This window comes from Zingiber officinale, chromosome 11A, assembly GCF_018446385.1.
Source record: "Zingiber officinale cultivar Zhangliang chromosome 11A, Zo_v1.1, whole genome shotgun sequence".
Lineage (NCBI taxonomy): Eukaryota > Viridiplantae > Streptophyta > Magnoliopsida > Zingiberales > Zingiberaceae > Zingiber > Zingiber officinale.
In genome coordinates, this window is record NC_056006.1 from 84,702,144 (window position 1) to 84,712,861 (window position 10,718).

The following is a 10,718-nucleotide window of genomic DNA, read 5'->3' on the forward strand; positions in this document are numbered from 1 at the left end:
CTAGCAATTGATAAACTGTTGATTGTTTGTGGAAATGATAAATCTTAATTATGATTCATAATATGTGAAACATTATCAGTTAAATGACAAATCTTAATTATGATAAACTGTTGATCTTTTGTGGAAATGATAAATCTTAATTATGATTCATAATATGTAAAACATTATCAGTTAAATGACAAATCTTAACTATGCTTCATATGTGAAACATTATCAGTTAAATGATAAATCTTAATTATGCTTGTTAAATATTATCAACTTTATCATGCGTCATAATATGTGAAATAAATCTTAATTTCTCCATCTTTATCTCCAAAGGTACATTTGAATGGCTAAACTCAACAGTATCCTCTTTTATGCTAGAGCTACGGCTTTAAATTGGGTTTAGTAAAGTAATTTAAGCTAATCCCATATGAACAGCAATAGTGAATGATAACACAGACAACACAATAAATATAGGATTGAAAATGTCAAATTAGATAGTTTGTGTGTCTTAATTAACCATTGATCAAGGGCGGAGCCAGGTACAGCCCTACTCGGGCGGTAGGCGGATGCCCGACGATGACGAAAAGAGAAAAACATCGATTTTACTATAAAAAAAGAGAAAAAGGGAAGAAAAAGCGGAGGCTAGCCCGAGGGTTGATGTCAGCATCGATGTCGGCGTGGCCCACAGCCCGGGTAGATCACCCGGGCTAGCTCCGCCATTGCCATAGATGTTAAAAGACCCTTTTTTACATGTTCTATAACAATTCCATCTATGTGAGAAACAAATACACTAAGTGTGTAAAAATGTGAGTAAAAATAACAAGTTCTCTATCCTAAAACAAAAAGGAAATTAAAATTTACACGATTAATCAAATTTATTTCACCTGGCCACTTAATTTTTGAAAGGTTTACTTCTTGTTTCATTTACAACGTTACAGATACAAAACCGTATCCAATACCTCAAGATACCACTGCAATGATGGACCTTATTTAATCATGGCTGATTTAGAATGATGCAAACGATCAGGAAATCATGAAGCAGGGCATGAAAAACGTTCAATTAGTTAATATGAACAAATGATTTTAGTTAGATGGAAAAAAATGAAATAACTTCTAGAATGAGAGCAGCAGAACGCCCCAGCTGAAAAATTCTACCATACATAAATTACAAAAAATAAAAACAATCAAACTAAATTTTTGTTTATAATGGCAAGGGCTGCGCACGCACGTAACCACCCTGTCACATTCTACAATTCATAAATTTCCAAAAACTAAAAGAGAAAAACTAAAATTTTATTTGTAATGGCAGGGGCCGCGCACGCGCGTACCCCCTCTGTCACAAATTATGACGTCCACTCTCCCACTTGGGGAGATGGTAAACCAACGCCCCTCCGAAGTGCAATGGAGGCCGTTGATTTAGGCCACGAGCCTTCTTGATCGCCCGTCGACCCCGTCCAGGTAAGTATGATCGAACGTTGCACACAGCTCCTATCTTATTCCCGCCTGCCTGCTGTCTCTCTATTCCACTCCGAGATGTGGGACTAAAACCCGTGAATGTGACTAATCCCTCGCTTCCCCTTTGAAGCGGACAACAGAACTCCCTCTAGGTCGGTTGCGAACCATAGCAGAATCGAGCTTCGACTTTCTACTCTGCCTTCCTTGTCGAACCAAAGCATTATGGAGTTCCCATCGACAACCCTGCGTTTCTTTTTGGTGGTATTGATCATCATTGTCACTGCTGTTTCACGGTGGTTCAGCCGCAGCAATGCTCACTCCAAGAACCAGCAAATTCCACCTTTCGTGCTCACTTCATGAACCAGGAAGTTCCACATTTCGTTGCTGAGTTCATATGGAGAGGGATCAATGGTTGTCTTGCAAGTGTGTGATTCATTTAAGGCCTATTACTTTCCTGTTGATGTGGTTTCCGAGTGGAGATTCGCATGGCATTCTGGGTTAGCTTTGTCACGTTAAGGCCATTGAATAGATTGCGCAAACGAGTTACTCGATGATATGTTGCAGAGACCTCTGTTTCTGAATAACAAATGAATTGGCTTCCAATAATTTACGGAGTAAACATGAGCACTGAGTGCAACATGTTGCGTATTCTACTTTCTAGGTCTTGTTGCATTGATTTATACTTGATATAACAGAAGTTACTTCCAGATATGCATGGTGAGTAGTAATCTTCTTAACCGAACTTAGTCTATTTTGTATGCCTTAGTTGACCATAGATGTTAAAGGAGGCTTTTTTTTACAGGTTCTATGACAATTCCATCTCTGTGCATGACAAACAAATAGATTAAGTTTACAGAAACCGTCAAAATATGAATAAAAAAAAACAAGTGTTTCATTCTAAAAGAACAAAAGGAATTAAAATTTAGACCATGAATCAAATTTTTTTACTTGACTAATTAATTTTTGAAAGGTCTATGCCCTTTCAATAGAAGTTATCTTCCTCATCAACCAGCCACAAACTGTAAGTATAACACATCTTCATACTGAATAACAAACTTCTACAACTAAAGTACAATTTGATCCTTGATTAATGCTCTAGATACCCGTAGCTGATTCATTATTAACCCTCATAAAAAAAATAAAATTTAAAAGTACTCCATTGTGAAAATTATAAATCTTAGATTTGGTTGTGTGTGTAAACACTGAATAGAAATAAAAGATTATAGATTTTCCTAATAATAAAAGAATAGAGTATTAAATCCTAAGATGGATGAATCATAGAAGGGTTGTACAATTTTCTTCTTGGCTAATAATAATAATAATAATAATAATAATAGACTAGTTTGATTGACTTTGATGGATGATATGGGTTAGATTTTGTGGGTCTTCATATGAGGAAAGAAAAGGAAGAAAAGAGTCAAAGGAGGAAGGTCAATAACGGCCGAAACATACTTTCAGAACAAAGGTAGGCCAATATCGGTCGATACATGCCTGCCGAACGAAGGTAGGCCAATATCGGTCGATACATGCCTGCCGAACGAAGGTAGGTCAATATCGGTCGATACATTCTTGCCGTATGAAGGTAAGTTAATAACGACCGATGCACACTCCAAAGCAAAGATAGACCAATATCGGTCGATACATGCCTGCCGAACGAAGGTAGGCCAATATCGGTCGATAAATGCTTGAAGGTAAGTTAATAATGGCCGAAACATACTTTCAGAACAAAGGTAGGTCAATATCGGTCGATACATGCCTGCCGAACGAAGGTAGGCCAATATCGGTCGATACATGCCTGCCGAACGAAGGTAGGCCAATATCGGTCGATAAATGCTTGCCGTATGAAGGTAGGTCAATAACGACCGCTACATACTCTGAAGCAAAGATAAACCAATATCGGTCAAGAGGGTTCTTTCGAGCAAAGAACCCGCATAGTTCCTTCAATGAATACCTTAGAAACATGTTGAATAAAATGTTATTTTTTAACATAACAAAAATACAAACAGAAGGCACATTAAGGAGAATCATACATGAATATACCGAATAGAATAATTCATGATAGAGAATATATATTTTGACGGGAAATATGCTTTCAGCTTGTCTTGCAGACGCTACACGACAAAGAAGGTACATCTGGGGTACACAAAAAAGATTCCTTAAAATTCATCTTCCCCAAGTACGCAGCTGATGTCATAACGAACTCTAACAAACCGGGGTCCACTTCATGACTACGGAAGTTATATGAAGTGGTATAAAAGGGGGAATCCTCTCCGTTGTCTAGGTAAGTTCACATCTCTAATTCTGGGGCTACTATTCATCTTCTTTCTTCTTCTTTCCTCGGCATCAAGAGAGATCACTAACTTGAGCGTCGGAGGGTCTGGCCAGGGATTCCCACCCCGGTCTTAGGTCACTGACGATAGTGTTGGTTGGTCTCTTGTGCGCAGGGAGCCTCTGGAGCTTGAAGGTTCAGCTTTCTCCTATTTGGACGGGGATTTCTTCCTACTTATCAGATTTCCTTCGGTGACTCGGGTTTTCTTCCGATCCGCTTTGGGTTTCTCGGGTCGAGGTTTCACCGGCATTATTCTTCGTCATTACAGTGGGTCTCCTTCTTCCGGATCTCCTTCACGGTCAGCTTCTCAGACAGGATCATGTGGGAAACTTCGCCTGAATCTGAGACTACGTGATGGAAGAGGCTGGGAAGTCGAACCTACTTACTATCAGTCGCGAAGATTTGGATCTCCTCATTAATTCTCATGTTCAGAAAGCCCTACAACAACAGCAGCAACAACTGCAAGCTCATACTGGGGCCACTTTGCCGACGGCTCATCATCCGGCGATATCAACTACTGAGCATCGGAAAGGAAAGGAGATGGAAGAAGAAGAACCTTTATATTTTCCTCCAGCTACTGTTTCTCCAACCAGGCGTCCACGAGCTTTCCTTCGCACTCCCTTAGATCCAGGGGGTAAGAGGCCTGTGTTCCAAGAGTCCTCTGGTGAGGCGTCGGACAGAGAGAAACGTAAGATGAAAATGATAACTAGTGATAGTTCACCGGAAAAGGTCATCTCCCCATTCTCACAAAGTGTATTAGATGACCCACTTCCTAAGCGATATCAGAATTTGCAAATTAGAGAATATGCCGGAACCACAAATCCGGAAGATCACTTGTTAAAATTTGAGAATGTAGCCTTGTTGCAACAATTCTCCGATGGAGTGAAGTGTCGGATGTTTCTCACTACTCTTGGGGGAGCAGCGCAACGCTGGTTCAAGAGATTGCCTGAAAAGTCTATTCGAAAATTTAAAGATTTCAAGAAAGTCTTTCTACATCATTTCTCCAGCAACAAAAGGTATCATAAGACCCCGTGGAGCCTATTTTCAATTAAGCAGACGTCTAAAGAATCCATCCGGGCATATATTAAAAGGTTCAATCAGGTAGTTATAGATGTACCTAATGCTACTACTGAAATATTAGTAAGTGCTTTCTCTCAGGGCCTAAATGATAATGATTTCTTTAAAGATCTGGTAAGAAATCCTCCTGTTAATTTTGATTCCCTGATTGAACGTGCCACTGAGTTCATTAACGTAGAAGAAGTCCAAGCTGCTCGTAGGAAAGAAGGTGTTCCCTCTTCTCCTACTCATGCGAAGGAGAAGGCTCCGACCCCGGTACCCCCACCAAGAGGACCTAGAACTACTCATCCACCTCATCGGCAACCAGATTATCGTCCACAAGCTGTACAGCATGTAGAGATGCAGCCAGAGGTACCGAGGAGATGGTGTACTTATCATAAAACTAGCAGTCATCACTCTGATGACTGTTTTATTTTGAGAAATAGAAGAGTCAATAAAGAGCGCTATCAGAAGCAGAACTATTACCGACAACAATACCCCAGGCAGCAAAGTCCACTCAAACCGGAATATCACCCGGATGGAACCCGGCAAGAAGCAATGCCGGTCCCAGCTGGTACCAGCCAAGTATCAGATAAAGCACCTTCCGAGGCCACAATGACTCGTCAGGAAGAGAACAGAAACAATGCTGCTCGGGGCAATATTAACATGATTACGGGCGGACCCACTGATGGGGATTCTAACATAGCCAGAAAAGCACATGCCCGAAGGTTGGAGATTCATGCAGCATGGAACGAGCAGCCGGTCCTGAAATAAGCTTCGGGCCTAAGGATCTTGAGGGGGTAGAGATACCTCATGATGACGCATTAATCATCAAAGCTGTGATAGCTAACTACGCCATCGCCCGTACCTTCATAGACACTGGCAGCTCAGTCAACATTATATTCAAAAAGGCTTTTAATCAGCTACAAGTTGCCCCCAGTGAACTTCAACCGATTGCAACTCCTCTGTATGGATTCACAAGTAATGAAGTGCAACCTTTGGGTCAAATAAAATTGGTCATTTCTCTGGGAGAGGAACCCCTGATGAGAACCAGGAGATCCTACTTTATGGTAGTAGATGCTCCATCTTCTTATAATGTGATATTGGGTCGGCCTGCCCTGAATGAGTTCAGGGCGGTCGTTTCTACTTTCTGTCAGAAGATTAAGTTTCCCGTGGAGGATCAGGTCGGAGAAGTATGGGGTGATCAAAAGACAGCCCGAAAATGTTACGTAGAAATCATTCGGACTGAGGCTAACACCGCTCGGAAGATTCAAAGAATGGAAGTTAATGTCATTCGCGAAAAGCAGCCTGTCCTGGTTTATGAGGAAAAGGAAGAAGTTCAAATCCAGACTGGGCGGCCAGAAGCTACCACCTACGTTGCAGCCGATCTCGATCCTGATCTTAAAGCTGAGTTGGTGCAATGTTTGAACAAGAATAATGATGTATTTGCCTGGACTCCCAAAGAAGTTTCGGGCATTTCTCCTGCTGTCATGGAACATTCCTTGCATGTCTTTCCGGATGCCCGCCCCGTCATGCAAAGGAAGAGGAGTTTCAGTATGGAGCAAAATCAGATTATCAAGGAAGAAATAACCAAGCTTATGGAGGCCGGATACATTAGGGAAGTGCAATTCCCAAGTTGGTTGGCTAATGTGGTGTTAGTCTCTAAACCTGGGAATAAATGGCGAGTGTGCATTGACTTTCGAGATCTCAACAAAGCTTGCCCGAAGGATTACTATCCCTTACCCAGGATTGATCAACTAGTTGATTCTACTGCCGGATGCGAATATATTTCCATGCTGGATGCATATCAAGGTTATCATCAAGTCCCCTTGGCCAAAGAGGATCAAGAAAAGGTTAGTTTTATAACATCTGAAGGCACTTATTGTTATAATGTTATGCCCTTTGGACTAAAGAATGCAGGAGCAACCTATCAAAGGCTTATGAATAAGGTCTTTCAGAAGCAGATTGGTAGGAATATGGAAGTATATGTTGATGACATCTTAATTAAGTCTCTTCAAGCTGCTGATCTATGCAGGGATATAGAGGAGACTTGCAAGACATTAAGACAGTATGGGCTCAAGTTGAACCCAAGCAAATACTTGTTCGGCGCAAAGGGATATATGGTGTCCGAACGGGGGATAGAGGTCAACCCGAGCAAGGTCAAGGCATTGCAGAGCATGGAGCCACCCCGCAGCCTGAGAGAAGCTCAAAGATTGACAGGCCGAATCACAGCCTTGTCTAGATTTATTTCCAGATCAGCCGATCGCAGTTTTCATTTCTGTAAAATACTCAGAAAGGCTACTAAGTTTCAATGGAATGAAGAATGCGATAAGGCTTTTCAGGAGTTGAAAGATTATTTAGCTACCCTCCCTGTGTTGGCTAAACCTATGGCAGGAAAGACTTTGTGGGTGTATTTGTCGGCTAATGAAAACGCCGTAGGCTCTGTATTAGTCAGACAGGAAGGAAAAGAGCAACAACCTGTATATTTTTCTAGTCATTTATTAAAAGGAGCGGAGTGTAGATACACTACACTAGAAAAACTGGCTTATGCTCTGATATTAACTGCTCGGAGGTTGCGCTCATATTTCTTAGCACATGAGATTATTGTCTTAACCAATAGCACTCTCGGACGGGTATTGCTCAACCCAGAAGCATCAGGACGGTTAGTCAAATGGACGACCGAGCTTGGGGAATATGACATCCAATATCAACCCCGCTCGGCCATCAAGGCACAAGCTCTAGCAGATTTCATCATAAAGGTTCAAGGCCCAGAAGAAGAAGATACCTGGAAAATTTATGTGGATGGCTCTGCAACTAGACAAGGCAGTGGGATTGGTATTCTTCTTATATCCCCAAAAGAAGACAGACTTCAACTCTCCATTAGATTAAATTACAGAGCCACCAACAATGAGGCTGAATATGAAGCTCTCATAGCTGGCTTACAAGCTGCTCGGCATGTAGGAGCAGTTCGAGTCCTTATATATTCTGATTCTCAGCTAGCAGCTCAACAATTATCAGGTAATTTTGAAATTAATAATGACAGGCTTAAGTTATATGCAGAGGCATTCGATAAGTTGAAGTCTCAATTTCAAGATGTGAGCATACAAAAAATTCCTCGATCAGAGAATCAAGTGGCAGATGAATTAGCTAAGCTAGTCTCTGCTGTAGTACCATGGAGTCTTGATCGACCAGTGGAACAGACCCTGTTAATTTCCTGTATTGAAAGACAGACTGATATAGAAATTCAAGGTGATTGGCGAGCTCAAATTTTATTATATTTACAGCAAGGTCTTCTTCCGAAAGATACAGAACAGGCCAGGGTATTTAAGAAACGAGCTGCTCAATATACTATGGTGGGGGAGCAATTATATAAAAGGGCTTTTTCCATACCTTTGCTCAAGTGTGTAGGTACAGAAGACACACAATTTATTTTACAGGAGGTGCATCAGGGCTCTTGTGGTAGTCATATAGGAGGAAGATCTTTGGCTCGTAAAATCCTCCTAGCGGGATATTTCTGGCCTACTCTACATGAAGATACCACTAAATTGGTAAGAACTTGTATTTCTTGTCAAAAGCATCAGAATATATTACATCACCCTACCCAATTATTAAGAACCTCTATAGTCTCGTGTCCCTTTGATCAATGGGGTATGGACATAGTGGGTCCATTTCCTATGGCTGCTGCACAGAGGAGGTTCTTGCTGGTGGCTGTGGATTATTTCTCTAAATGGGTGGAAGCAGAACCACTTGCTAGAATTACAGAAGACGCGATCATTAAATTCTTATGGAAAAATATAATCTGTAGGTTTGACATTCCTCATAAGTTGGTCTCTGATAATGGAAGGCAGTTTCAAGGTGATAGAATCCTAGACTGGTGTCAGAGTTATGGGATTACCCAGGCCTTCACCTCTGTAGCTTACCCGCAGAGCAATGGTCAAGCAGAAGTAACTAATAGGGAGATTATTAGAGGACTAAAAACTAAGCTAGATCATGTTGGAAGTAGCTGGGTAGACGAGTTACCCAGTGTTCTCTGGGCATATCGTACTACGCCTCGTGAAGCTACAGGAATCACTCCTTTCCAATTAGTCTATGGAGGAGAAGCAGTAATCCCCATTGAGGTAGGAGTAGAGTCTGACAGAAGACAATTGTATGATGAAGATAATAGAGACCGACGACTTATGGAGCTGGACTTAATCGAGGAAATAAGGGATAAAGCTGCTACTTGTCTTATATCATATCGACAAAGGATGAGACAGAATTATAACAAAAGGGTCATCCCCAGATTATTCCAAGTAGGGGATTTGGTATGGAAATGAGTTAAGCATGTGGGAGATGTCAGCAAGTTGGCACCACAATGGGGAGGGCCTTATAAAGTGATAGAAAAGCTCGCGTCAGGTTCATACTATCTCCAAGATGCCGAAGGAAGAATATTGGAACGCCCTTAGAGCGCTAATCATTTGCAACCCTATCGAGCCTGATTTGATCATATTACTTTAAATATGTTCACAGTTATTGGAATTCCCAGGCGAGTTGAGATACTTGCAGTTTATGTACTTTGTTTCTTTGATGAAAGTCAAGCAAGATAAATATTGACACAGGAAATAAATATGGTTCATACAAATTGATAAATATCAGGAGAAGCCTCCTTTCTATTTTTCAAGCAGTAAAATAAGGGGAAATCATAAAGGCCTATTCAGCTCCCCTCAAGGAATTACAGGCCAACACGAGGTTAGCCTAAGTATTATACTTTCGTACAGATCAAAGTCGATCGAGAAAATCCTATGAAGTAACCCGGTCGGGTTTTCATAGGAAGACTCGGGGACTATAAACCAAAGTCGATCGGGAAGATTCTATGAAGTAACCCGGCAGGCCTTCATAGGAAAAACCGGAGACTATAAACTGAGACAAAGCAAAGTCGATCGAGAAAATCCTATGAAGTAACCCGGTCGGGTTTTTCATAGGAAGACTCGGAGACTATAAACCAAAGTCGATCGAGAAAATCCTATGAAGTAACCCGGTCGGGCCTTCATAGGAATACTCGGAGACTATAAACCAAAGTCGATCGGGAAGATTCTATAAAGTAACCCGGCAGGCCTTCATAAGAAAAACCGGAGACTATAAACTGAGACAGATCAAAGTCGATCGAGAAAATCCTATGAAGTAACCTGGTCGGGCATTCATAGGAATACTCGGAGACTATAAACCAAAGTCGATCGGGAAGATTCTATGAAGTAACCCGGCAGGCCTTCATAGGAAAAACCGGAGACTATAAACCAAAGTCGATCGGGGAGATTCTATGAAGTAACCCAGCAAGCCTTCATAGGAAAAACCAGAGACTATAAACCAAGACAAACCAAAGTCGATCGAGAAAAGCCTATGAAGTAACCCGGTCGGGCTTTCATAGGAAAACTCGGAGACTATAAACTACAGTCGATCGGGAAGATTCTATGAAGTAACCCAGCGGGCCTTCATAGGAAAAACCGGAGACTATAAACCAAGACAGACCAAAGTCGATCGGCAAAATCCTATGAAACAACCCGGACGAGCCTTCATAGGAGAAGTCGGAGACTATTAACCAATATGAAGCAGAACCATCGAGAAATTATATGAAATACATCAGAGGAGTCTTCACAAAAGAGATCAAAGATTCTAAACCCGTGCAAGATATAAATAATCAGAGAATCTTCTGGTTTCGAAGCCTAATTTCGAAAGGGGATTCCATAGAGGAGCCCAGATATGTGAAAATGAAAATATTTACTCAAAAGTCATCCAGGATATTATATTCAGCTTGGAGGCCAATAGTTTATACAATTTTATATCCAGTCTCGACCGAGACTATTCATCCTCGGAGAAATACAAAGCACACGGGAGGTTACTGGAAAAAAGAACCCAT

At 41.3% G+C, this 10,718-nt stretch overlaps 1 non-coding gene across 1 annotated transcript; it reads right to left on the reverse strand.

Annotated features, from left to right (window-relative positions):
* Window positions 1–1,290: 1,290 nt before the first annotated feature.
* LOC122033033 lies at window positions 1,291–1,451 on the reverse strand. The gene has a single exon (XR_006126315.1). It is a non-coding gene; the product is annotated as a U1 spliceosomal RNA (small nuclear RNA).
* Between the last annotated feature and the right edge of the window lie 9,267 nt (window positions 1,452–10,718).